Below are 27,130 nucleotides of genomic sequence, written 5' to 3' on the forward strand. Positions count from 1 at the left end.
GCGCTGTGATTTATTACCATCTATTTTTTCCTTCTTCTGCCGGAGCTAGAGTCGGTCACCTGAAGCACGGGGATCACCCGACCACGGATGTTGGCCCTGGGGAACAGAACTGAGACAAGCCCACTTACATTTGGGGAAAAAACAGTTTCATAAATGTAAAACACACACGAGGCAGAAGTGTGATCACACTTTTTCCATGTAAATAATGTCATACTTGTGAGGAGGGGGCCCTCAGTGATATTTCATGAATGGGCTCATTATGTTGCACCTGACCTACAGACATTTCAATGGCATTTTTATTTTATTATTTTTCTTATTTACTTTTGCCTAATGAGTTGCTTATAATCAAATGCTTTATGATGCTAAATCTCATTAAAACACTTCATTCTGCAGGGTTGTAATGTAAGTTTTAATCAATCTATAGGTGTTTGTAAAGGAAGATCCCTCTGTGATATTTAAACATCAAACAATGCCCCGAGTAGGGGAGAAGGGAGCTATCTGCAGGTATTTGCAGAGCCCCACATGGCCAGAGTCTTCAGAATAATTTAGGCTTTCCTTTTATCATCATCATCTCTTTACAAGTAGAAAAGCAAGAGCTGCGTTCGCAGGAGTGGGCCAGACTCCAGATGGAGGCCCTGTGGAAGAATTTGCACAGAGTCTAGGTTAGCTCAGATTCACGTTGGCCTCCAAGAAAAACATTCGGGAGAAACATTAAATCCTCTAAGGGGAAATATTAACAGATAGTCATGAATGGAAACTGATTATTAATTATTTTTTCTCTCTCTTTCTCTCAGTTTTATATTTTTAGTTTAAAATGTCATGTAAAGCCTGACTTTGATAAAAATGGCAGGAAATGTTCCTTGCTCAATTAAATTACCACAAAGACCAGCTTAACATCTGCTTGGCAAACCCTTCATAAATGCATGGCATTAATATTTAATAAAAATATCTATAGCTTTGGTTGGTACTGGAGACATTTCACACTTTGCTCACACATGGTGTTTCATATAATTATTCTCTAAAGGCTGTCACTTTAGTCCTTTAGCAAAAGGAAAGTTCCAAGGATGATTAAGTACATAAAGTGCATCTCCTAGGACATACTCTTCCTCCCAGAGATCATTCCTCTTGACTCTTACATAAAAGGGAGAAGCACAGAAAGGAGAAAGGGGAGCCAAACTGGAGGAAAATAAGATAGATCTCAGTAATTTTACCAGCATGATTTGAGTAAGTCAGTGCTGGTAGGTTCAAATGATTCTCTACAAAAGCAGAAAGCACTCATATGTAGGAAAAAAACAATGCGATTCCTTACCACTGTTCAGTCAAAACATAATATACTCAGAGAGCTGCACCCAAAACCTGATTACTTATCAGCTTCGTTTACATGAAGTATCATATACTGATGCATGCAAGGCCACCATGCATCTGCCACACCACCTCAAAGCTACCCAAATCCTCTCAACACCTTAGCTTCCAGCAGCCAAAAGCTGCAAAGTGTCCAACAAGAGCCTGCAACCTCAGAGGCTACCCTGTGGCAAGGTCAGACTAAATCAAGACACTCAAAAGTGGGTGAGAAAATAGCAGCATTACCAGCACAGCTCAGTCCCCACTTCTGGGATCGGGGCACAGAAACAAGCCCAGGCAGCCCCACCGCAGGGAGGCAGCAGCCAGCACTTCAGTGCACCAGAATATCCACACGAAGCCAACCTGCAACAAAGGGCAGCACAGGAGCCACATCAAGGATGAACAGAGGAGAGATGATACTGGACAGTAAGGCAAGCATTAGCCATCTGGTTTCAGGGTAACATTCAGGCCCACACAGTCCCAGGAGAAGACTGCACCATCTTCTTGCCCAGCAGCTGTATATAAATCCTACTGTGTTGTTCTCCATCTCCACCATCCCATTATAACTCTTGACACAGATGGTCACTCCACAGAAATAACCCTAGATGATGTACAAAGCAGACATCAGTATTGTGTTGAAAGCTGTTTGTATATTTGATATTCATAAGAGTTCTGGGAGGAAGAAAAAAAAAAAAAGCTACACAAAGCTTCCCCCCATGATCTTGGATATCTTGGGCACTGCCTGAAGATACCTCAATAGATCTGTGGTGTCTTATAGAAGTTTTCCAGCAATGAAAATAAAAACAAGCAGCTATATTTAAAACAAACAAAGATACACAGAACATCCCCTGTCTCGGTAGATTTCCTTCAAGGTGAGCTTTATTAATTAGTAGCTGCAAAATAATAATAAAAAGACAGCAGCCAATCACTCCCAGCAACAAAGTCTGAAATTGTAGCCAACTCAGTGCATTTCTGTCTTTGGTCAACACTCATTATTCTAAGACTAAAATCTCTGTAGAGGAAACAAGCACCCCTAGCACAGCAGTATTTGCCCTGGGACAGGACAAACTGCCCTGCGTGCTGAAGGGGTACGACTGAATTCACATTCATCTTGTCCGGATGCTCAAGAGCATTTGGTAGCATACTCTAAAAAAAAAAAAAAATCAGTGACTAATGAAATTAGGCTGGTGTTCATGGGCTTCCATTGCAGGACTGACAGAGATATAGATTAACCTCGCAAAAGGTTAAAGGGTGAAGACCTATTAAGGTACTGTCCAGGCTGTACTCATTACTGTTCTGTAACTACCCAATGGTACAGCAGAATCCCGTACTTACAGTAATCTACAGACATTATTCAGGAAGTTTGCATGAAGCATCTCCAGCTATTAACACTTCTCATCTCTTGCCAAAAAATGGGAAATAAAAGAATTTTCTTACATACTTGGAAAGGGATAAGCCTCATCTTAAGTCAAGTGCTGCATTCTGCCTCCTAAAGAAGAAAGTTTTTTTTTTTTTTTTTCCTGTGAATGGGAAAGATTTTCTATCAGGTGGCTCAAGGAAGTATAACTAACCAGAAGTGATGGGATGAAACTGAGCACAAGAGGGCGGGGGGAGAGATGGATATCTGGAAACATTTAGCAAAACTAAGTATATTAGGCAGTGGAATAATCTCCCAAGGGAAATGGCTGAGCCCTATTGATCGAGTCTTTCTGAAATTACCTAGACAAAGAATGAAGAGAGAATTACAGCATGGTAGAGTCCCGCATCTGCGAGGAGCAGAAGAGATGGTTTTCAGTAAGCCTCTTCCACCTCTCATTTCCGTGGCCCTGTATTTTGCCGAGTTCTCCGTTGATGGAAGTGAGTTCTGCCTGACAGTTTGTGGCTGGAGAGGGGCAGCCCCACAAAGCCCCCCAAGCCCCAAGATGAAGTGCTCTGGCAGCCTGAAAGACTGAGAGCTCTCTCCGCCGAGTTGCCCAAAGAGGGGTACAGACTGCAAGGCAAAAAACGGATTTCACTGAGCAAGCACAATCTTTGCTATGAGTAAAGAGTCAAGAAGTTGAGACTGAGTTCAAAGAACAATGTGAAAGAATAATGTATTTTAAAGTGTTTGTGTCTCCTTTGAGTGACTCAGTTGTTTATTACCAAGTATGGACTTTACTGCCCCATAAGAAAGGCTACAGGGGAATACAGAACTCAAAACCCATTAAAAAGGCTTATCAGATTGGAGCTTACCCTGAGGATCTGTGTAATTACAAAAACATTGCCATAAAACCCAACGAGGAGTAATAGAAAACTTAGATAAGCTGTAATGGCATAAAAGTTACAGGCTACATCCTTGACCCAAACAGATCAACACAGCTTTCTCAGTCAGTGGAACCGCAAGGATTTGTATCACTGAAAATCTGACCCTGGCTCGGGAGCCAATTCTGTCAATGCTACAGCCTTCACGAGCTGAGCATAATCAAAGCTGTCCTCAGCATGCTTCTTAGTACTGCCTTTATAAAATATGTGTGTGTGTGTGTATAAATAATAGTAAAACAGATAACAATTGCTCAAAACAAAGTTATGAATTCTGCTGTTTACTTTTTCGTGGGATGTGCAGTTCAAGATTTATGCTCGATTCTTTTATTTCTTCACAGTTATCTGTCAAGGCCTGACACCAAATGCATAATTAGTTACACAAACCTTTGGGCCTGATTCAGTACGATCGCTCTCTTCTTAGTTGTCACCGCTTTATGGCACTGAACAGCCTAATCCTCAGTATTTCATACAGATGAACGAAGAAAAGATGGTAACAAACATCAAAAGTACTGGAGATGTACCCTAAACCCACCTTCCTTCCTAAAAAGGAGTTTGTCATGGTAAAACACACACACACAAAAAACAACTTTAATAAAAGTTAGGATCACTGAATTATAGGAATAGTAGCTCATTCAGGTGCACTAATTTTGTTCACAATTTCTCTAGAGACCCTTCAACAGGGAGGCAACTTCCAATATTTACCATTGCTTAAAATGGTATTTTCTAAAGCTAAGCGCCCTGCTCAGCCTTATGGCTATTTTTCACTCAGCCTTTCTGCTTCCCCTACTGCATTTCCAATGTTTTGCATATGGCTACATCAAAGCTAAGCATAAATAAAAGTTAACGTCCAAAGAGCTATTACATCCTATAACAGCACGCTTGTAAAGTGCATGTAAATAAAAAGTGACCTTTTATTTAAAGCTTATGATTTTGGCTCTGCAGCTTAAAGATAAATACAAAAAGATTCTCAACCAAGCTGCATTGGAACAGAAATAAGTAGGAAAATGTACGCAAGCAGGGCTGCAATTTCTGCAGACAGCCTCAGGCATGCATGCAGGAGAGGACTGGCAGAGATCCGTGTGGGCAAGGTGCAGACTTTCTCCTTCACCCCACTGACCAAACCAAAATCTGTTTCTTCCTTGCCTGGTGGGGAGCAGGGCTGGCCCACAGCTTTCCAGCAGCTGTAATAAAATTAGGCTTAGATCCACAACTGTTACTGCAAAGCCTGGCATACCTCCTTTGCTCAAGGCAGTTGTTTTGGTGCTTTAAATGAGCATTCTCTGCTTCGAAGTTGCCTCAAAGTTGTTGTGTTCCCCAGGGATAAGGGTGCTACTTTTCCAAACACAGGGTCAGTTTGAGCAAAGCAAATTGTGAGGGACTCCACAATTCTGTGTTTTGCAACTCATCTCATTCTCTATCTGTCCACACCAATTACTCAAAGTTTGGCCTTACCTGCTCCAAACTCATCTAAGTCACTCTACACTATTTTTCAGACGTGTCCGGCACCAACCAAAAAAAAAAAATTTACTCAAGAGGGGCTGACAGCTCTAGGGAGGGTAAAAACCACAGCATTTTTGTGTTAGCTTTGCATTTAGCCCTTCTTAGATATGTGAATCAGTCACTCTCTACATCACTGTCAAAACACCACGTGCCACTGGCAGCTCCAGCCATGTTCGCACCATTTTCAGACCTTCAGCGGAGCCCCGGAAAGTGACATGCAACATAGCACGCTCTACTGGACATCCCTCCCACAAATGTTTCCCCCCATGTTCTGTCCCCCTAAACGTGGTAACGTTCTAATCATGTTATTGCTTCCTCACCTTTCCCCTCTGGCAGATTTTCAGTGTCTGACAACGTGCTGTTCTGCGAGACCTCCTCAGAGGAAAAAGTGCACCCTATTCTTATTCTCGTCAAAGTATTAAGGTATCAGCAATGACATCTTTTGTAGGACATTCCCCGTTAAGGTACTTAATGTTCACATTTTCAGTGAAATGATCAGACAGTAAGTCCAATATCAGCAGCATCTCCTCCTCAAGACTGCTGGTTGATTCCCCAGGATAACGTTAATGTAATTCTTTTGCTAATTAGAAGCCACAGCACATCAAGAAATGGACTAATGCGTTCCTGGTTCATAAAACACACAACAAATTCCTAATGCACTGTGATGTAAAAAGGCAAATCACAGAAAGCTGACAAAGATGAAAGCGAGAAGAGATAGAAGCTAGTTTTCACTCAAGAATTTTCCTCAGAGAGGGAAAAACTGAATTTTATCACACAGAGCGCAACAGCTAAAATCCACACCACCCTGCCAAGAAAAAGTAACACAGCCACCTGGTAGACGGGACACAAGGTCCCTGTGACGTTATTGCTTCTGCCCACTCCCACTGGTGGGACAGTCCTGGCAGTGTGACAGAGGAGGCAGACAGAGGGGCTACCCACAGCCAAGGGGCTCGCCAGGTCTCACAGTCTCCCTGGAGGACGTCATCTACAGTAACAGCTCTGTTGGCATCACTATTCCACTGCCCTGGAGACCTGTAGTGCTGAGCGGGCCTGGTGCCGGCCCTGGCTGTGCAAACTGCGAGGACCCAACTCAACCACCACCCGTAACATCAGCACTAACGCAACGTGTCAAACATGCGTCTGTCCTGCAACGCCCCGTTGTGCTAACAGCGAGACACCCGGTGACTTGGAGGACAGGGCCTTCAGTCCCAAGAGCACTTGTTTTTAGGTTTAGCACCACACATGGATTGAGTTGTATAAAGCTTATTTTGGAAATAAAAGAGGGATGTAGCTACAGGGCCCTTGGACAATCAGCCCTTTATAAAGGGAAGGAGCTCGCCTATAGATATTCAACTGTTAGGAAATGCTGGAGGAACTGCACTTCAGAGTCCTAGCTGTCAATACAACTTTGGAAGTAACCCTTGATATCCTGCTCTTCCTGCCAACAAGAGGAAGACGAAGAAGTCTCTATCAAGACCTGAGGCAGCCCAGGCTTACCAAGAAGGTGCAGTAAAGCTGCAGCAGAGCAGCAAGGTGCCAGCAACACTCCTGCCTCTTTTGCCACAGCTCTCGCTGCAGAACCTGACCCAGAGAAATGAAGAGCTGCAAGCAGCAACGTGTGACGTCCCAGGGGCACAGGGGACGTCAGTAGGGAGAGGCGCCCCATAAAATCTGCTAACGTGTAGCAGCAGAGCATGCTGAAAGGATAAAGCCAGGGCTGTCTGGGGCATCGTGCTTCTGTTTTCTAATGGTTATGGATTCCGCGGAAATGCTAATGTTTACACTAAAGGCCCTCTCAGCAATATTCTGCAGCCTGAATAACTCTTTATTTTCAATTGTTTAATTAGTTAACGAGGTTGGGGAGAAGTCCATCTTAGGGATCGTTAGTTAAGACTTCAAAACATGGAGATTGAAGACAATTACTGTCTGAGGGAGTAGCAGAACTTCCCCACTTGTTGGCCAAACGCATAATTACACCAAGCACAAGAGCTGCACCAGCATTTGTGGGACTCAAAGTCCAGTCCTGGACCAAGCAGGGTGCAAAAGTTCCTCAATTAAAGAAATTTTGAGGTGCACAGAACATTTGCCGTTTTAAACTATATTATGTTCAGCTAAAAGACAAATTAATGTTGATTCTTCAAAGAATATTAATTAGGTGCTTCAGGCCTCTTAAAAAGTTAGAGGCTGTCTCTTTCAAATCTTTAACTCCTGCTGACTCTAATTAAGGCATTGTTTGCAACTTACTAAATTCCACTGAAATGGCGAGTCCTGCTCCTGAGAGGGAACAATTATTATAGACTATTGCCGTTTTCTTGTTCCTGTGCTACCAACAGTGTCACGTGTATCCTTTTCATTTCCAGCACCATAGCTACAGGCCAAAATCTAGGGTGAACATTTTTACAAGTCTGAATGACACAGGAGTCCCTCCAGTAGGTATTAGTGCAAACTTATTAACAAGGAAAAGAGCCTGATGGTTGTAAAGTAAGAGGAGATAAAGTCACCAGATCTATAGGGGAGAAAAAAAATGAAAAGCATACTTGCTGGTGTAATGGACTGATATAGGGTCTGCCTTGCAATGATTTGGAGGTTCCTTAAGTAGAGACAAACGGGAGCACGGCACAGCGGAACCCATTTAGAAGGAAGAGTGAAGAACTGCCAGAGCAGAATTGGTGAGCCTGTGGTTGTCGTGTAGAAAATGAAGAAAGAGGCAGATGCCCAGCCTATCCCCAAGCAGCCGGTACCCCTCCCGTCCCAGGGAAGTGGTGGCGTCACTGTCCCTGGGGGGTGTTCAAGGAAAGGTTGGACGTGGTGCGTAGGGACATGGTTTAGTGGGTGACATTGGTAGTAGGGTGATGGTTGGATCAGATGATCTTGAAGGTCTTTTCCAACCCTAATGATTCTGTGTTACACTGACCAGAGGCTAGAGCCTGAGCTGGAAAACATCATGTGGAATGTGTGGAACAAGGTAGATAAGGCTGCAATTTGCCAGGTCCTGCATTTTTGCCACCTAACCTTACCCATAAAAGTGGCCTAGAAGAAAGCTGGAGAGGGACTCTATCAGGGGGTGTAGCCATGGAACCAGGAATAACGGCTTTGAACAAATGGAGGGGAGATTTAGATTAGATATGACGTGAGGAAGAAATTCTTCACTCCAAGCACAAAGCATACATGGGAGTTAGGGCTGAAGATGCACCCTGCTTCTGTTCTTTTCTGTTCTTGTAAATAATAGAATGAAATTACCTAAAAAAAAAGTGTTAAAAATAAACCCAGGGCACAGGATGGGAGGTGCAGGGCAGTCCCTGTGGCCGAGGGGCAGCCTTTCTCTCTGGCAAGCCAAATGGCCCGGGGGAACCAGCCCCAGAAAATGGGCCCTCAGCCCCCCCAGCCGTCCTCCTTATCCACATGAGTGCATCTTCCAGGCCAGTCCCAACACAGCCACCTTTGGCCACTCCACCACAGAGGCTTGCTGAGGTCACCGTGGCCACCACCGCCCTGCCTTTGCTGCGGGCCCTATAAAACAGGATCCCTGCAGGTGGCCCACCATTCGGTGAGCATCTAGGCCCTCTGACTGCCAGCTTGCATGGCAGGAAGAAGACTAGAAGAGCAAGGCGAGCAGCAGGCCTCCATGGTGTGTGAGGACAGCCGTGCAGTCCGGGGAAGCACCAAGAAGGAATGCACCTGAGCAGAAGGAGAGGTGTCGTGGGTGGAGGGATAGCGCCGGTGGCACAAGAGACACCAGTGCCCAAGGGACCTCTGGCGCCCAGCCCACAGACAGATACAGGCGATACCATTGGCACCGCAACAATGCGGGGAACAGGCCGGCCCCTCAAACACCCAGCGACAGGGGGCCTGGGCCTTACCATAGGAGCAACGGTGACATGGGGCAAATGCGGGAGCATCAGGCAGAGTGCTGCAGGGAGCAGAGGCATGCCAACAGTCCAGAGCACAGTGTGGGACCCAGTAATGGCCGTAAGCCAGAGGGCAGCGTCAGACCCATGCATCAAAATCAACCCAACAGTGGCATAGGAGAAAGGCATGGGACTGGACGACCCCCTGGTTCGGCACCCTGGCCCAAGAACATTCCGGACAGAAGACATCTCGTTTGGGCAGTCCTGGGCAAAGACTGGCTTAGCCTTCTGCCCAAGACCATGGAGCTGGATCCACCAGATGTGGAGGAACAGATGGAAGTGGATCCACCTCGGCCAGAACATACCTGGGACTACTGCAGCATGTCTTTGTGCTCTGCCATCCGAGAGTACCCGCGGCATTGCGGGAGTGCCTGGCGAGCCCCCTACTTGTTGCTCAGGCTCCATCGCAAGCATTAGCTTGGAGCCACACAACACCACGGGCATCCCGCAGGCTTACCTGCAAGATGTCCTGGCAATAAACAACTCTTGCCAATTCTCGGGTGTTGTGTGAGTGCTTTTTTTTTTGGGGGGTGGGGGGGGGGGAAGGGGGGGGGGAAATGGGCTAAAGTTGCAGGGGAGAGGGGAATGGGCTAAAGTTGCACCAGGGGAGGTTTAGGTTGGATATTAGGAAGAACTTCTTTACCAAAAGGGTTGTTAGGCATTGGAGTGGGCTGCCCAGGGAAGTGGTTGAGTCACCATCCCTGGAGGTCTTTAAAAGACATTTAGATGTAGAGCTTAGTGATATGGTTTAGTGGAGGACTTGTTAGTGTTAGGTCAGAAGTTGGACTCGGAGATCTCGGAGGTCTCTTCCAACCCAGGTGATTCTGTAATTGTTTGTGACTTCCCTCATCCAAATCCATGGAGTAGTTCCATAAGAGTTGTCAACACCATGCATAAGTGAGCAGATCTGATGAGTAGGTTGTTTTCTCATAACGACCCCGAACAGGCTGTAAAGGTGTTGAACCACTATAATGCATGCAACATGCCTAAGAGTCAGGCATGATTTTAACAGTACATGTTACATTTCCCTGCTGGACATGACTCAGGTGAGAAAGTTCAGATCTAATTAAGCTCTGAGCTGAGTCTCTCTTGATAATAAAACTTATAGAAGTAAAAAAAATAAAACAAAAAAGCTGCTTGCCATGTCTGTCGTCCACCTGGAGCAATTTGTCCATTATGGCCGTATGGCCACGTGTCAGTTTTTTGAAGAGGCATGGAAGGTAAGGCAGAGAGGTGAGTCAGTCCAAAACACAACAGCAAGCCATTCAAATGCGAGGTATGTCTGTGTAGATGGTTACTTCATTCTCAGACCTGTGTAGAGTTTATGCTGCAGGCCAGGCTGTTTATACCTATAGCACTTTTTAATTATTAACTTTTTATAAACTATTTATGGGCAGAAATTTAAATTAAAGTACAAATCTAAACCCCACTACAGGAAGAAATGGAGTGTTCCAGGAGAACAGTTACTTTAAGAGTTTAATATGAACCTGCAGTTTCTCTGAAGCAGCTAGTTTTAATACAGTCTGTACTTCCACCAACACACCCCACTGGTTTGCTTTTGCTACTATCAGCTACAGACACTCAATAGCATGTACAGAATCACAAAGCTGCTTGTACAAACAGACTCACACAGGTAGGTCTCTTGAGAGGATGTACGTATGAACCACATACTGTACAGAGGACAAAGCACAAAGCAGGAGTTAACTAAACTATGCTACTGTAAGGGCTGGGTAAGTAGGAGTGGTACTCAGCCAAAAACTCCAGTGAAAACACAATGAAACTCAGCTGGAAACAGACCCAAGAAAAAGAAGAAAGTGATTGGGGAAGAAAAATACTCCCAGAGCAGTTTGAAAAAAGCATTGCTAACATCAGGGTTCTTGAACAGCAAAACTATAATAAGACTCAACAATGGGATTTCATTCAATTTCTCATTTTCCCAAAACAGAGCCGATGGGGGAATTAGGCTTTTGTCTAAGCCAGAATACAGAACTATTGCAATGAAGGTCAAAGAAGGAACTAACAACGGTTTGACGCCTCTGGTTTCCTAAAGTGAGCTCAAAGAGTAGACTTTTACATGAATTTCAGCACGCTATCTTTTCAAAGCCTCACTCTTATTTTGCAACCTGAGCTCTACATCTCACCATGAGCCTCTTGTCAAAAACTTGAAGATTTTCCAGCCTATCATTCACCCACTCCTACTAAGATGCATGCCACACAGAGTTGAGGCAGGGTTTTAAACTTCACAGGGGAAAACATTTCTAAAATAACATTCGTATTAACCTCCTTTTTGTCTCTTTCTCTCTCAGTTCTATTCTGCATAGCTTAGAGAGACTCAAACTTCTCCCAGCTTTCTTATCTCCTTACCTCCAACTGAGGCCCCTGCTGTTTCTCTATTCCAATTCCTGGATTTCCTTTCTGACCTGTGATGTCATTTCTTGTGCTACCAGTTCTTCCCAGAAAGCTGCTTCCTTAATAAAGTGACTAAGAGACGCACCTTTATGGTGCTGAAACAAAAGTGTAAATACAGTTTCTCAGGATTTTAGTTGTTTCCCCTCACCCTCCAGGTTTCAGGAACCTTTCAAGAAGATATCTCCTTGCAGACAGTTAGCAGAGGAAACAGCAAAGTAGTAAAATGGCAGCTCATTATACTTGAGGAGATGAGAAGATATAACAACTGCTACATTGCAAGGTTTTCTTAGCATTGTATTAAAAATCTGGAGAAACAAAGGTGTTTCTTGATTTTTCAGCACCATCAGAAAAAACCCTCTGTGGTACTTACAGTAAGAAATGGGGTTGCTAAACCAAAACCAAGTTTATTTGGAGGCAAGATCAACCAGCCTTGCTTGCACTGAAGTATCCTTTGGCTACAAAGGTACTGAAGTAATCAGGCTATTTGCAAAGGGAATTCTTACTCAAAATTAAAACTGGAAGTAAATTCAGCCCTTTAAGTGGTTGGTTTTTTTGTTTGTTTGTTTTTGGTTTTTTTCCTCCATGTGACTTTTTCTGTAGACGCTTGGTACTCTTGTTTTGTTCTCTGGATCAAAATGTGATAATCAGATCAGTTGGCCTGAACAGGCTTCCACTTCGGTTTTGGAACACTTGCCAAACTTACCTTAAGTCAGAAAGCAGATTTTTTTTTTCCCTGCACTTTAACTGTCAGACCCAGTTCTCTTGAAAAGTTTTAATTACAATAGTTTTGTTCACTAATAACCATGGTTTTAAACAAACAAGACTTGATCTGTCCCCACAACTGAGCTGTGATTAAGTAGAACACACTTCATTTCCTATTACAGCAAACTGCATCACCCCAAGCACAGCACAGCAGAAACTGAATGACCTATTTAGTTGAAGTTTCAGGTAATCTATAATACAGAAACAGAAAATCCTGTTTACATTTTAACAACGTCATTATACTTTCAACGGCATTTGAGTCTGGGCATTTAGATCAGCACAGTGAGCTAATTAGGTTGTATGAGTAGCTACACCTACAGAGAAAATCTTACAGGATTTGGGATAAAACCTATTAAAATTACTGCCATCCTCCCAGAGTTTTCATTCAATTCTGGATGAAGTGTTTTGTCTTCCACAGAGCAAACCACAGCTCTTTTACAAAACACACTTTTGCATTTTTCAGAAGACTATTTCTCCAACAAGCTGTCAGGTAGTGCTGCGTGAATCATTTATTTTCAATTTGGCAACTGAATGAAAAGTAAAGTAAAAAAAGAAAAACCCTTCAGTTCAAGCTGAATTGAATTTGAATGGATTTAACTTTTATCTCACTGAGCCAACAAAACCAGACTTCCAAAAAACCCACACCATTTCACTTGACATTTCCCTTGAAGGGATGAAAGCAGGGCATAAAGAAGATCCAGACTCACCAGGGATGACTGTTCTTCTTTTGCAGCCCAGGACAACTAGAGAGGTGGCACCAGGTTGGGGTCACAGCCTCACTTTCACCCAGGGAGATTTCAGCCCACTTCTCCTCCATCTGCATCATAATAAAACAGAGAAAGGTAGAAAGATTATTCTCACTGTCCTCAAATGACATTATTAATGACAATAGTATAACATCAAAATTTAAATAGATCACAGAGAAGGACCTAAAAACAGGCCCCTCTACATACCTACCCTCAGCACACCCAGAGATATCCTTCTCTCTCTCTAGAAAAGCAAATCTCCTTTTTTTAAATATAGATGGAACTTCTCCAAGAAAGAGAGCCAGGCCAAAGAAAACCCCCAGCACAGTGTGAGCCTCCTAAGGGCACTAAGGGGCCTTAACTGCCCTGATGGGCCTCACCTGTGACTAGTAACCACCTGGCCCTGCTAGGGATGGACTGAGTGCATCTCTTCCCCTGGCCCTGGCCCATCGCTGTGTCCCATCTCACTGGCACCGGCCCCAGCCAGGCGCCCTGGAACTGAGCCCCCCAGCTTTCCCCCAGCCAAGTACCACGTGGAGTGACCCCACAGCTCCTCCCAGCCATGCGACCAGCCCCACAGCTCCAGGTCCTGCAGACCCTGCAAGAGAGTACGGCCCAGGATGGCAGAGAAAAGAGTGCTTGATGCTATCATGGAAAATTAAGTTATCTCATGCCAGAAATTGAAAAAAAAATTAAAAAAAGGAAAAAAAAAGCCATGCTATTTGAAGTCTTCCACTCTACGGAGATTATATTCAGCAAGGTGCCTCTCTACAATTTGATTAGAAAAGTTTAAAAGGTCACAACAGACTGCAGAGTATTTGCAAACTGGAAACGAGCTGACTTTCAGAGCAAGGGCTAGAAATACCTTGTCGAAGCAGCCAGTCTTTCTTGCACCTAAGACATCAGAAACTATGGGCTGACGCATGGAGTTTTATGTCTGCAAAGCATTTTCTGAGCTAGCATAATTATATTTGAAGTTGCAGCATGATATAAACTGCTTTTAAGCCCCATAAAAAGCTTGTGGTGGTCTGCACAACAAATCTCTCTAGTGCTATAAGCCAGGTATTAGTCAAGAAAAAATGTTTTGTTTTAACCTTTCCCATCGAAGACTCAGAAATTTAATCAAAGTCACCCACTTTTTTCCATATGCATTTTTAATGTCGAGGACACATCACATGTCACGGGAAAAAATTTGCTGTCACAAATTTCAACTCGTTCTGGTTAAGAGCTATTTCTCTAGGAACAAGGGCCCCAACAGTGCTGAAAAAATACCTAAATATAGCCATGTGCAATAGTGAAATTTGCTCCTATTACTTCAGACTCCTGGGATCAAGACACCAGGTTAGTCATAAATGCTCTCTGACATTAAGTTTTCCAAAGACACCAAAGCTTCGACTAGTAACCTATGAATTTATGAAGACCAGAAAACCCCAGCAGACAACACCGAATCTTTAGGTGAACGGAGGCAATTCCTGTGATATCATTTTATTAGCCCCTGACTACTTTACAGCTCAGTTAGCAATGAGCATCCAAACTGAAGGAGCATCTCCACATTGGAAGGGATTTTGTCAAGAACTGTGTGAGCAATACAAAAAAGAAACATAGATTACACAAAGCTAAGTATGATAAACCAAATTAGTCCCAGCTTTTTTTGCAACCACATCTTTCTTCAAATTTTCTTACTCAAAGACAAGAGACAATTTGCAAAGGTTTGTGTCATGACCCGGTGATCTGTTCAGCTTGAACAGGAGACGCATGAACGACGAAGGCAAAACACACGAAGCAAAAATACAGCCACAGAGACAGTGAAAAGCTCTACAAAGCTGGAGCTTGCTCTTGTGGACCACACCTATTGCTGCACGTGTTTAGGGGCAAAGCCTGGAAGCCACTCTCTTTCTGCATCCTACTTGAGGCTTTCCATTTTGTGCCATCCTTGCTGCTGCCACAACGCACTGCTGGTGCCAATGAGCAAGACATGCCAGGAAGCGTTTCTAGAAACAGAAGACTTCTCTCAGTCCCAGCCAGCCAAGCCAAACCCCTGTGCTGGGGTGACTACAGCGCTGCTTGTGCTTGCAGGAGCCCCAGGGCCTGCCTGAGCCCCCCAGCGCTCTGCCATGGGCTGCTCCGCTTCATTTTGGGGAAAAGGCTTTCACCTGCAGGGGTAACGATGCTCCAGAGGAACTGGAGGACAGTTATAGGAAGATCAGCCTGAGGTTCCTGCCACTGCAACCCTGTAAGCACCTTGCCCAGGACGTGCTCCACGCCTTTGACAGCCAGCCACCAAATAAAGATACTATCTGACCAGCAGTGAACAACCAGCTCGTTAGTTAATAGCCTGAGGGAATCCGAGGGCGTTTTATGCTCTAATACTCTGTTCATTAACTGTAGTAACAACCAATTTCAAGGTGATTATTGCTATTATAAGCTATGATCAATTTTTTAAACATGTTTCCATTTTTTTTCCCAGCCTAAAGCTGCAGTATTAGAGCTAGGGGAGCAGCTGTGTTGAGAATTAGACTTTTCCCCAGATTAATATCTGATTTTCCATCAAAGAGAATACAGGACACATTCTGTTAGGTTTCTAATTGTTTCTACCATAAACCTCCAGCATGCTGAAATATGATCTCTAATAATTTTTAGTTTGAACTTCCTATACATAATCCATCTGACTAGATGGTCCTCAGCAAAAGCCGTTAAAGCAATTTGTTTCACTTACGTAGAGGAATAAATCAGTGCTTAATTATCTGTGGTTTATTATTAACAGCACTGGTGAGCTGACCATATGCCATGACTTCATCTTTTCACACAGAAAAATGAGAATATACTGATTGTTTTTATTATGTCTTTCAACACCCAGTCAGCGTTCCAATGAAATGAAGACGGAGAGTTGTGCAATGTTACTCAATGATAAATAACAGTACGCTACCATTCTTTGCCCTTGCTTTTAGGATTCACCTTTACGTGCTCTATTAGTAGAAATACTTACTAGCGTCTTTTACAGCAGCAGAAGGTTGTTTCCAGGAGATGTATGGTATGGAGAGTAGCACTTCTCTTCGTGGGCCTTCGAATACACTGGCTTCAAAACATGGCATATGTTCAACTCCAGAATACTTGAGACACGGTATGGATTTAATGTAAAGGCCAGAAAGACACACCTTCCTGATTTTTCAGACTTAATTGAGTCCATGCTGCAAATCCTTATGAAGTCAGTAGAGTACCAAATAACACAGGTTTTGATCCGCTGCCAGGGCAGCCTTCGACTCTTTAGTAGACACAGCGGCAAAATAAAACTTGCTTGAAAACATTACGGATTGATGAACTGCTTTGGCACAAGTCCAGCTGCCCAGACTTTCCCTACTCCAGATAGACCCAAAATGAACCAAAGGTTCGTGGAGGCGCAGACCTCAGAACCAGGGCAGCAGGTAGGGGCACAAACCCAACCCAGCCAATAGCAGGTGTTACACACGCGTTGCAACAGGAGCAGAGAGCCTTCAAGTTCAAAGCAAGCTAAGAAGTTGTTCTCTCTAAGGAACAGGAAGAGGCTCTCTTGCATCTGACACGCTTTTGGGAAAAGTGGAGATCTTTGAACATGCAGATGGAAGCAGACATTGCTCAAGTGCCAAGGAGACGCAATGTGACCATCAGCCAACAAGGCCAAGGAAATCAGGAAACACCCAGACAGGAGTCTGTCCCTTGGCCATCTGGTTTGGAGCCAGGCTCCCGAGCAGCACCTCCTGCCAGCTCCGCTCCAGGGGCTGTGAGATCCCGATGGGCTGTGGTGGGAGGTCTCCCACACAGGACAGGATGCGTCAGCCTCACTCCGACACATACTGCTGTCATACATCGGGACACGAGCCTTGGGCTGCCTGTGGTTCACACTGGAACAGAGGTCAGCTGATACCCAACTCTTTTTTGGGTAGGAACAGTATTTCTGGACCATGAAAATACCCTGATCATCAACGGGCATTTCAGGGGGTCATGACCACCCAGATGTTATATCCTGTTTAGAGCACTACTTACCTAGGTCAAACTACAGACTGGGAAGGAAAACAAAAGTGCTGCAAATTCACTGGTTCATTTGTGGTGATGGAGAGGGATGGGGGTTCATTTCAGCAGAGGAAATGGAAGCTTCCTACCTGAATCTTTCTCCAAACCTTGGAACTAAATTAGAACATCCTCAAACGTGGGACGAGGCTGTGAAAAATCACAGAATCATAGAATCATAGAATATCCCGAGTTGGAAGGGACCTGTAAGGATCATCAAGTCCAACTCCTGGCACCGCAAAGGTCTGCCCAAAAGTTTAGACCATGTGCCTAAGTGCACAGTCCAATCGCTTCTTAAATTCAGACAGGCTTGGTGCAGTGACTACTTCACTGGGGAGCCTGTTCCAGTGTGCGACCAACCTCTCAGTGAAGAACCTCTTCCTGATGTCCAGCCTAAATCTCCCCTCCCTCAGCTTAACACCGTTCCCGCGGGTCCTATCACTGGTGTTTACAGTGAATAGGTCACCTGCCTCTCCACTCCCCTTCGCGAGGAAGTTGTAGACCGCGATGAGGTCTCCCCTCAGCCTCCTCTTCTCCAGGCTGAACAAGCCAAGTGACCTCAGCCGCTCCTCATACGTCTTCCCCTCTAGGCCCTTCACCATCTTCATCGCCCTCCTCTGGACACTCTCCAACAATTTTACATCCTTTTTGTACTGTGGTGCCCAGAACTGCACACAGTACTCGAGGTGAGGCCGCACCAGTGCAGAGTAGAGCGGGACAATCACATCCCTCGAATTCCTATAGATTTGGGAAAAACATTTCCTTCCATGCATGCATTTTCTGCCTGTTCATTCCCTTCAAAACTGGTTGCACCTTCCAAACAAATCCCATGTTTACCAACTCCCAAAACAGAGAGGAATGGGAACCGCATCTCTTCTCCTCTAACACCTTCAGGCTCCCCGTCCCACAGCGTCCCCATCGCAGCAGTGGCGAGCGACAAATTGCTGTTCCTGCAATGTGATGGGGGCAGGAGACAGACAGGGCATTTACACTCTCCTCCCTGTTTTTCCCCACTCTGCATGGCCACCCTCAGATCAGGCACATTCAAGTTCTTCTCAACCTCAGGACAACAAAATTCAAATTAGCCCCCGCAGCCAAGAAGCCCTGAACCAGACCCCTTAAATCAGTGCCCTAATCAGGATGCAGATGAACAGCCATGTGCATCACCATCTATAATCTCTGTACCTCCAGCCTGTTTGCTGTCACAAGTCATTCGTTTGAGGCTTCTGTGGAGACTTAAAGAACCATTTGCAACTTGTTTTGTTGCTTTTTTCCCCTTAATTGGCTCTGGATAAACTCTCAGCTGCCTGGGCAACTCCAGTCTTATGACAAGGGGAGGAACACGTTAGCCTTGCCTCCGGGCACGGCTTTATTTTCAGAGAGGAAGGCAAGAGGCTGCACAAACCCATGGCATGAGTATCAATAGGCCTGACTTTGCAGGAGACTGGTAAATCTTCAGTTCTTTTCAGTGTGTTGAAGAGAATTCACCTGAAGAAAGACACAACCCAACACCTGTAAGAAGTAATCTGAACAGTGTAGTTCATCCACAGAGCTCAAAGGGTGACGTGAATGGAAATGGAATTCAGTACACCAAGGCACGATCCCATAGGAGGCACTGTAAACATGGGTAGACTGAACAATAAAGTCAGACAGGATCATCACATGGCTTACCTCAAGACATTTCAGCTCCAGAACAGCCAGCCGGTACACTGACCCCACAGAGCATTTAAACATGTGCACGTGTTTAAGCAATGGCACGCTGCAGTGGCAGTCTAAGTGAGACAACGCCAGGTTATGTGGGAGGTCACTCGCAGGACGAATACTCCCAAGTGCTTTGCTGGATCAAAGCTTGAGATGCCTGGCCCTCAGTACCTGTTCTAACTATCTTTCCTCTCTACACAGGCATTACGAATGAGATCTAGAGGTAGGATTTGTTCAGTAAATGGGAACAGGACTTACACGTGACACAAAGAGCTATTGCCCCAGCATCAGGTGCATGCAGGCTGTTTTTTCCTGTTTTTTTTTTTTTTTTTTAAGTATCAACCAAATGCAAAGGAAAAGGTTGTTTCTTCCAAAAACTGTCAGCTACCCATTTTTGTCAAATATTTTGCTGATCTCTTAATCATCACATTCATCAGTTGGTGGATTTCATCTCATTTTCCATGGCTCTTGGCACCTGTGTGTGGTACTACCGATTCATAGCAGCAGCATGTTCATCTCCAGCTGCCAAGCACTGCTGGCCAGCACCCTGAACTTTTGGGTGGTTCTTCACTCGGGCAAAAAGAACAGTTTCCAGTGTAATCAGGTCATCCATGAGCAAGGAAAAAAGAGAAATGGAGATTTGTTAACACATACATGTAGGGGGGTGATATATCAGCAGAGATAGGGTGTCTAGGCCAGTCCCTCAGCTGGTGCAAATCACTGGATCATCAGTGAAGACCACAAGGCTATGTGATTCATAGCAGCCTAAGACCTGGTCTTAATTTTCCTCAGCCTGGCGTCTCTGATTTACACTTGTGCTGAGCAAATGACACAGGGTGTCAAATGCTATCAAGCTGATTGATACTGTAAACCAGGAATAAACGTGCACAAAATACAGAGGCGGTGAAGAATCAGGCCCCGTGTATTCATTAACAGCCCTGCTTCCCACGGGACAGAGCTGATACGCTGCTTCCCGCTTCCAAGTGATGGAGACAGCTTGGTGTCATTTCTGCTCCTGCTGACCACCCAAGGGAGTCTGAGTTTGTTCCTCCTCCTCCTTCTCTTACCCCACAAACTCCCTTGTTACACCACTGCCCACAAGAAGATATTTTACGAGGGAATCTTCCAAATCTTCCCTTACATGCAGCAGGCCAAGTCCTGCCCGCAGCTAAGCCTTGCCATCCCCATGTAATCAGATTTAGCCTTCCTCCCCGTACAGAGAGCACACAGATGTGAAGATAAGTCCGTGCCATATCCTCGCAGAGTGTGCCCTGTGGTTTGTGAAAGCATCTGCCAGCCAAAAAGAAAATCATCTCTGGTATTAGGCTAAAAATGCCTTATCTGGTGTAATTCAGCATGATGACACTTCAGTCAATGTAGATGAAGCCATTTCCTCCAGACGAGTATCTGGTCCACTACGTATAGATTCAGCTCTTAGCAGCCATGCGTCCACTAATTCCCCTCCCATTTTCCAGCTATATTCTGATCAGCTTGCTTGGGGCTTTTTTTCCTCCTCTAGTAAAGCTTGCTGAAAGTGCCTCTGTTCCAGGGCACTCTCTTTGAAATATGTCTTAGCTTCCAAGGGTAATGAACTCTTTTATAATAAACGCCTAGCTATAATGTGAACAATACTTGGCTTCCAGGAACTGCCTTATAATTACACGGCTCAGTATTGCATGTCAGAGGTTTGCTTCATCTTTAATATTTTATGAAGAAATTCAGATTCTGACAGTAAAAGTATTTAACCCAGAGGACCTAGAACCCTGACTATTATTTTGTAAAGTAGCCATCCTGCTACACTTTCGTGGACCACCATTATCCCTGGTGCATACTCACACTCTTTGATACTCTCTAAGTAGACACAACCACATGCTGTCCAGATGGAAACCTGGCTGCATCATTACATTATATTGAAATAACCCAATACCACCTGTTTCTGCTGGGGTTTCTGCCAACGTTTTCCCATAAAACATTTATTTTGCTAATATTTTAGTTGGTCACCACAGAAGGACACTTGAAGCTAAAGATTTACCATGTGTGCAGCCACAAGGAAAACCCTTTTAAAAAAAAAAAAAAAACCAGCAAAGCTCAAGAATAGCTAATGTCTATTGTTTAAAATGTGGATGATCGCCTAGGAACTATGTAATAACACTCTGCAGGGACTGCAAACCAAACACAGGTTTTTGGCAGTGTACATCAAGTCAATTATCTTAACTGTGCTGATACTCACCTCTCGTATAATTAAAGAAAAATTTTCATGTGTGGAGCGGGAATAATATATAATAACATCAATGAAAACCTGTTTGTTTTTTTTTGTTTTTGTTTTTGTTATTGTTCCATATCGATCAGTAATGTTATAGAACTACCATTCTCCTTCACCACCCCCACCCCCCACCCCCCGAAATAAAACTGGTTATCCTCAGTTATTCTGTAGAAATCAGAGAGAGATTACAACTCCAAGCCTGCTTGGGATACTCAAATGAGATACTCTATAAAAGAGCACTAGGATTTCTGATCCGGAAATCATGTATTTACAGACATCTTACTATTTAAAAAAAAAAAAAAAAAGACAAGAACCACTTGACTTGCCAAAAGCATTTGATAAAAATCTTCCTAGATTGAGGTCACTCAGGTACGTACCTTTTATTTTCCAATGTTGATCTCTACACATAAGTCCAAGCAGTAGCCGTACTTCATGCCAATACCTTTATCCCACTTACACAAATTTTGTGGAAAGAACAAGAATTAACAATTTATCACTTTCAGTACATTATCTGGGGATCATTTCCTACTATCTTATTTTAATAGATTCAGTATTACAAAGGGAGAAGCAACAATGCCATGTAACTAGGATGACCAATAGAATGCCACAAATAACAATCAGTAAATCAGCAATGGGAAATGCTTCCTAAAACGCAGTAGATCAGACACATGTGAGGTATTTGGCAAATGGCAGGCACATCACTAGAAGTAAGGATTTGATCCAAAAAAAAATATCCACAAACAGAGCAAAAGTACCAGCTGATGTGGCAATTCACTTTTACAAATGAGAATTTCTTCAGCTGTAAGAAAGCTACTTTACAGGAGGGAAAAAGTACAGAGTGGAAGATATAGAAATGTGACAGTTTTGTTAGAAATTTTAATTGAATATATTTAATATAGCTCAACTATATTAAACTGGACAAGTAACTAATAAAACTCCACTGGAAAATAAAAATAAAAATAAAAGTAGCTAAAACCAGCTTCCAGTTCACTTGCTTGGATTAGTTCTAAATTTAGCCCTAGCCATTTTTATCACATCTGAGAAACGGAATATTTTTCTAGGTTGTAAAAGAACAGTGCAATTGAGGGGAAAGAAAAAGGGATCAGCTACGAGTTTGGCCCCGTTTTGTTTGTTCCTTTTTCCCTCTTTGTCTTTGTTACACATTCCATTCCCCAATAAAATCCACCATTTATAACCAAATCACTGGCTGATGGCACAAAAGTAATTCAAATTTTTGCCTGTTTTTAAAAGCCAACTTATAATCTGCAGTCATTACCGTAATTGATTAAATATCACAAGCAAAGCAAAGTACCTATTTGACAGCTTCTATTCATGGCCACATACCTTCCCCGAAGACAGATAGTTACATAATTAAGCGATCCATTTCTCTGCATATATGCTATATACAAAAGAGACTGACACACAATGAATCCTGCTAAGCTTTTGTTCAACATATGAAATACTGGATAATCACCTTTTTTATGAAAGCACTTGACCTTTAAATTGATATCCCCCCCAAAAAGATGGTAATCACTGCTCAAAGAGATATTGAATGCACTGCTGCTAATCCAGAAGATCACTGCCCATTAGTCATTATTAGATTTTTTTCAATCTAAAGGTGAGCATTTGATTGTAACAAAGAGAAAAAGCAAATACTATTTAGGTTGCTGTGAATGCCTATACTCTTCTCTTTGTAAATCACAGTGACAATCAGAGTTATATGACTGACTGTAACATGAATATCATTTACGAATTTGATCCCTACTCAGAGAGCAGCTTTAAAAGCTTTGAATGACATAAAGCAAGATTATCAGTGACAGAGCTTTTAAATATTATACATGTTGCCTGTATCACAAGTGTTTTTCTTTAGCAGCTGATGAGTATTATGTTCTTCTGTATAATACATTGGAAATATATTTCTGTTCCTCTGTTCGGGAAAAAATATACGAAATATGTTTAAATGCAACAGATACACTGCACAGCCTTCTGGAAAGACGAAAAAAAAAAAAAGAAGCTATTTTTTCCTTTTATTGCATTTTAACTGTTTCCCTTTTTTTACTTTTTACATGGCATCACTGATCATATGCTGCATTCCAGAAATTCAATTTCACCTACAAGGACAACTAAATGGATAAAAACCTGGCTAGATGACCGTGCTCAGAAGGAACTTGTTATTGGGTCGTACTTTACCTGGAGGCCAGTGACAACTGGGTGTTACAGGAGCCTACCCTAGGACCTGACCTCTTTTACATCTTAGTCAGAGACCTGGAGGAGATGATGGAGAGCACCCTCAGCAAGTTCACCAACACCAAAGTGGGGGGATCTCTTGATACACCCCCAGGCTGGGGCTGCTATCCAAAAGGACCCAGGCAGGCTGGAGGAAACGGCAGGGAGGCACTTTGTGAAATTCAGTAAGGACAAAGGGAAAGCCCTGCCCCAGGAAGGAAGAGCCCCTGAATACGTTGCACACTGGGGACTGGCTCTACAGGTAAGGGATCCCTGGGGACAGCAAGCTGGGCACAGGCCAGCAGGGCACCTGGGCAGCATCCTGGTTGCATGAACGTCAGCACTGTAGATTGGTCTTGCAAAGGAGACATCTCTTAAAGAACTCCTAGGTATGACAATCTGAAAGATGCAGGTAGTCTAAGTGTTGCTTTAAGACCTTAAATGCAAACACCTCATCCCAGATTTGTCCTACCTAATTACCTATAGGGCAAGTTTAACTGCTCAGGGTTCACCTATCTGCTACAGTCCCCTACCAGAGACAAGCACGTTCAGAGTGATCCAGTGCACATAAGGGAGGAATCACCTTCTAAGAGCTGACTTCTATCCGTTCACCGTGTGAGGATGAGGACTAATAAACCTTACTGGGTTTTCTCAGACCAGAAGCTTATATCAGATGATTTTTTGGGAAAACAGATAGTAGCTGGAAAACAGTGAAACATTAAAGTATTTAAATTAGTCTTACTCACATACCAGTTTACACCAAGCACCATCTTCTGTATTCCTTCAGTACATAATGTTTCCTACACAAAATATATAACCAAGAGCAAATCAGAAACTGTCCAGTAAAAAGCTTCTCTGAGCACAAAATTGAAAAATCTTTATGAAGGGAAAAAAACTACAGTCGGCTTTTATACTTGTTTATTTTAAGCCTTTTGAACTGCATGGCTATTTCACAAAGGTATGTGTGACAGATTACCTATTGTTTTTTTGCATTAGAGCCTACATTTAACATTCTTGGGTTTGCAGTAAAAATAATTAGGAAATTCTTTTCATATAAGAAGAAAACCTAGATAACCTTAAAGGTCTGGCCTTCATATCTGGTAATCTGACACTCCTCAAGCAGTCCCTTTCTAAGCAAATACTCCCAGTAGTCTTCATCACTGTTCTGCCAATGCCTGTGCCCAACCACACAGCCACCAAACTCCATTTGCTCAGGCCCTCTGCCACATTTATACGTGAAATGTGATACCTTCCCAGCTGTTGTTTGTAAACCAGAATGCAAGGCACAGCACATTTAAATTTGACAGTTTTCCTCCGGGATATCTTTTGTTCCACCCTCCCAAAGTCTGCTTTTAGGATGCATTGAAACGCTCCCCGCCAGCCAGTTCTCCTGGGTTGGCCACGGTAAGCACTTCCACAGCCATCTTCAGCCAGAAGCCAAATTCCTCAGGAGCTGGTGGCAGTTGCAGGGGACCCCAACCTCCAAGCTGAGAGGAGGGTACCTGCCCGATCGCTTTCTCAGCTGAACAGAGGGAGGCAGGCTCTGACAGAGGGCCAGCATGTCTACCACAGGTGAGCTGCGTTACCCTACAGAAGCCTCTTGGCACTGAGCAAAGGTGGAGACCATAGAGCTCTGTCAGCTACACCTCCTTAAACAGCCAAAATTCAGTGACACTACTTCTGTCCCACAGTCGGAGAAGTGACTGAGCTTGTGCTGCACGGGGCTGCTTGATGCTAACAGAATTTTCCTCCCTGCTCTTCACAAGAACTGGCACTCCTCATAGAAACATGTTTTCGCAATGAAGTTGATGCACTATTACTATGTAAGAGCAAAATCTAGGGATGATCTAGGTATAAGCTGCATAAGACAAAATTGTGACTCCAAATCTTCCTAGGTATCTTCCCAGCAGAGCTGCAAGTTTCCCCTTGTATCTAAAGCTCTGACTCGGTGTGTGCAGGGATTTCCCAGCCAGAACAGCTCAGAAACTCTCTGAAAGCCATGGAAAAAAAAACACCTAACACATTTTTCTGGACTTGTAATGATAATTTGCTGCATGAGAGGTAATCAATATCTACAGATCCAAAGAGCACCTGGCACCATTGTACTACAGCTGTTAAGAGTTCACCTTGAGGATAAAGCCTAAGGTGAAAGACCTCACCATCATTCGAAAATGATACATATTCGTTGCATCGCCTCTTTCCAGAACTAATCATCATGCCTATAATTACTTTGCTTTGTCTCTTGTTGCTCTGTCCTGAGCAACAGAGCTCAGTCCACAGACTTGCCCAGGGTTTGCCCCTAATCTTGTAGGGATTCTTGCCTACCTCCTCCCTCCAAGTTACTCTTTGTAACTTTTTGTGTGATGTTTCCATGGAAAATTGCTGCCATATAGACCCCCGAGCAGCTGATGAAGTGGTCTATGTGAGACATCCATAAATAAAGCTCTAATCTTATTTCATTTGTGACCCTATTGTACCAAGATCTCCATGATTAAAAATTTGCTTTAGCAAACAGCATCATCATTTATCTTCACTGAGGGCATAACCCCAAATGGGTACGGTTTGATTTCTCTCCTGTGAACAAAATATAAGCACCACTATTATTTATTGCATGTAATAGCCTGTGCTTCACAATACTAGGTTTTACAAACATCAGGTCAGTTTTCACACAGAAGATGAGCAGAAGTTTTCATCTGCGGTATGAGAGAGATGGTAAAGGTGTTCTGAAAACTTCCACAGGAGAGAAAAAAGGAGAATCTGAAACAGATTTTTCATTTATGACTCCCTACAACAGATGATTCTGCATTTCATCATTTTATCCGTAACACTTCTTTAAGACTACCTTTACCTCTTTCTCTTTCTTCCCCCACAGACAGCTCTTGCTTAGATCCCACCTGAATTCCCCGCAGTCAGATCCCTTACAACTCACAGCCGCAAACATAAATTGAGTTATGCACAATGGAAACAAGAAACGCAGGCAAGCAAGCAGCCACAGTAAGGAGCTCTCATTAAACTCTTCTGAGAGAGCAACTCAGATGTTGAAAGCACTCACAAACATGGTTTTGTTTGGAGAAATCAGCAGTACTAAGAGATAATGACAATGTTTTAAATGAGAACTACATATATCTATGCATACAGCTGGCTTCCTTTTTATTTTTTAACCGCACCTCACTCGGTTGAGATGTAAAATTATATGCAGCGATATGAAAAATGTAGTAATTTCCTGTTCAAAATCCCCAAAGAGCCCCTTTGCATTTAAGAGCAGAACGAAATCACCTTACCATTCTAATTTATTATTTACACCAGTTATTCAGATATTTGTCTATTTGCAGGAAAAAAATAAAATAAACATAGCTTTATTTTGATCCTAGAACACTTGTAAAACTTCCCTGGGAAAACATGGATGGAATCAGATGGAATAACATACTTGTCTACATTCTGATATCACTGTTGATTTTGTTTAAAATCAGATCTTCTGTGACCAAAAATGTCCTGTGTTTGCAGAAGGAGAGACTATGATGCTAAGGGGAGGTTTGCCAGTGTTAAGGAACAGTAAGTTTTCCACTCCAGATGTGTAAGACTGTTTCATTTTCTTCCTATGCCTAATGCATGATTCCAAAAACAAAACAAAACAAAACAAAACAAAAAAAAAAAACAATAAAAACTCCTCCCACAACCTTCATAGCCTAGGTGCTTGATTTTGAATGGGATTAATCCAGTTTTGGTGGTGCTTTTTCTCTTTACACTGCCTAAAGTGAGTCAAAACAATTATTCAGACAGCCTATCTTTTCAATAGCTAAGGCTGGAGCAATAAATCCCACCCAGAACTGAGGAAAAGGTCCAACCCAACTAGCAACCAAAGACAACAGCACCACCACTACTAATAAATGCCATTTGAAATATATATAGACAAATGGGCCACGTCACTG

At 43.4% G+C, this 27,130-nt stretch overlaps 1 long non-coding RNA gene across 1 annotated transcript in view; it reads right to left on the reverse strand.

The window, feature by feature from the left end:
• Positions 1 to 27,130, reverse strand: part of LOC121068129 — a 282,842-nt gene that overhangs the window by 150,288 nt on the left and 105,424 nt on the right. The window contains exon 5 of the long non-coding RNA XR_005818638.1: positions 12,929 to 13,038. This is a non-coding gene — a long non-coding RNA (uncharacterized LOC121068129). The remainder of the gene's footprint in view (positions 1 to 12,928; positions 13,039 to 27,130) is intronic.

The sequence above is a fragment of the Cygnus olor genome, chromosome 3 (genome assembly GCF_009769625.2).
Source record: "Cygnus olor isolate bCygOlo1 chromosome 3, bCygOlo1.pri.v2, whole genome shotgun sequence".
In the NCBI taxonomy this organism is placed as follows: Eukaryota; Metazoa; Chordata; class Aves; order Anseriformes; family Anatidae; genus Cygnus; species Cygnus olor.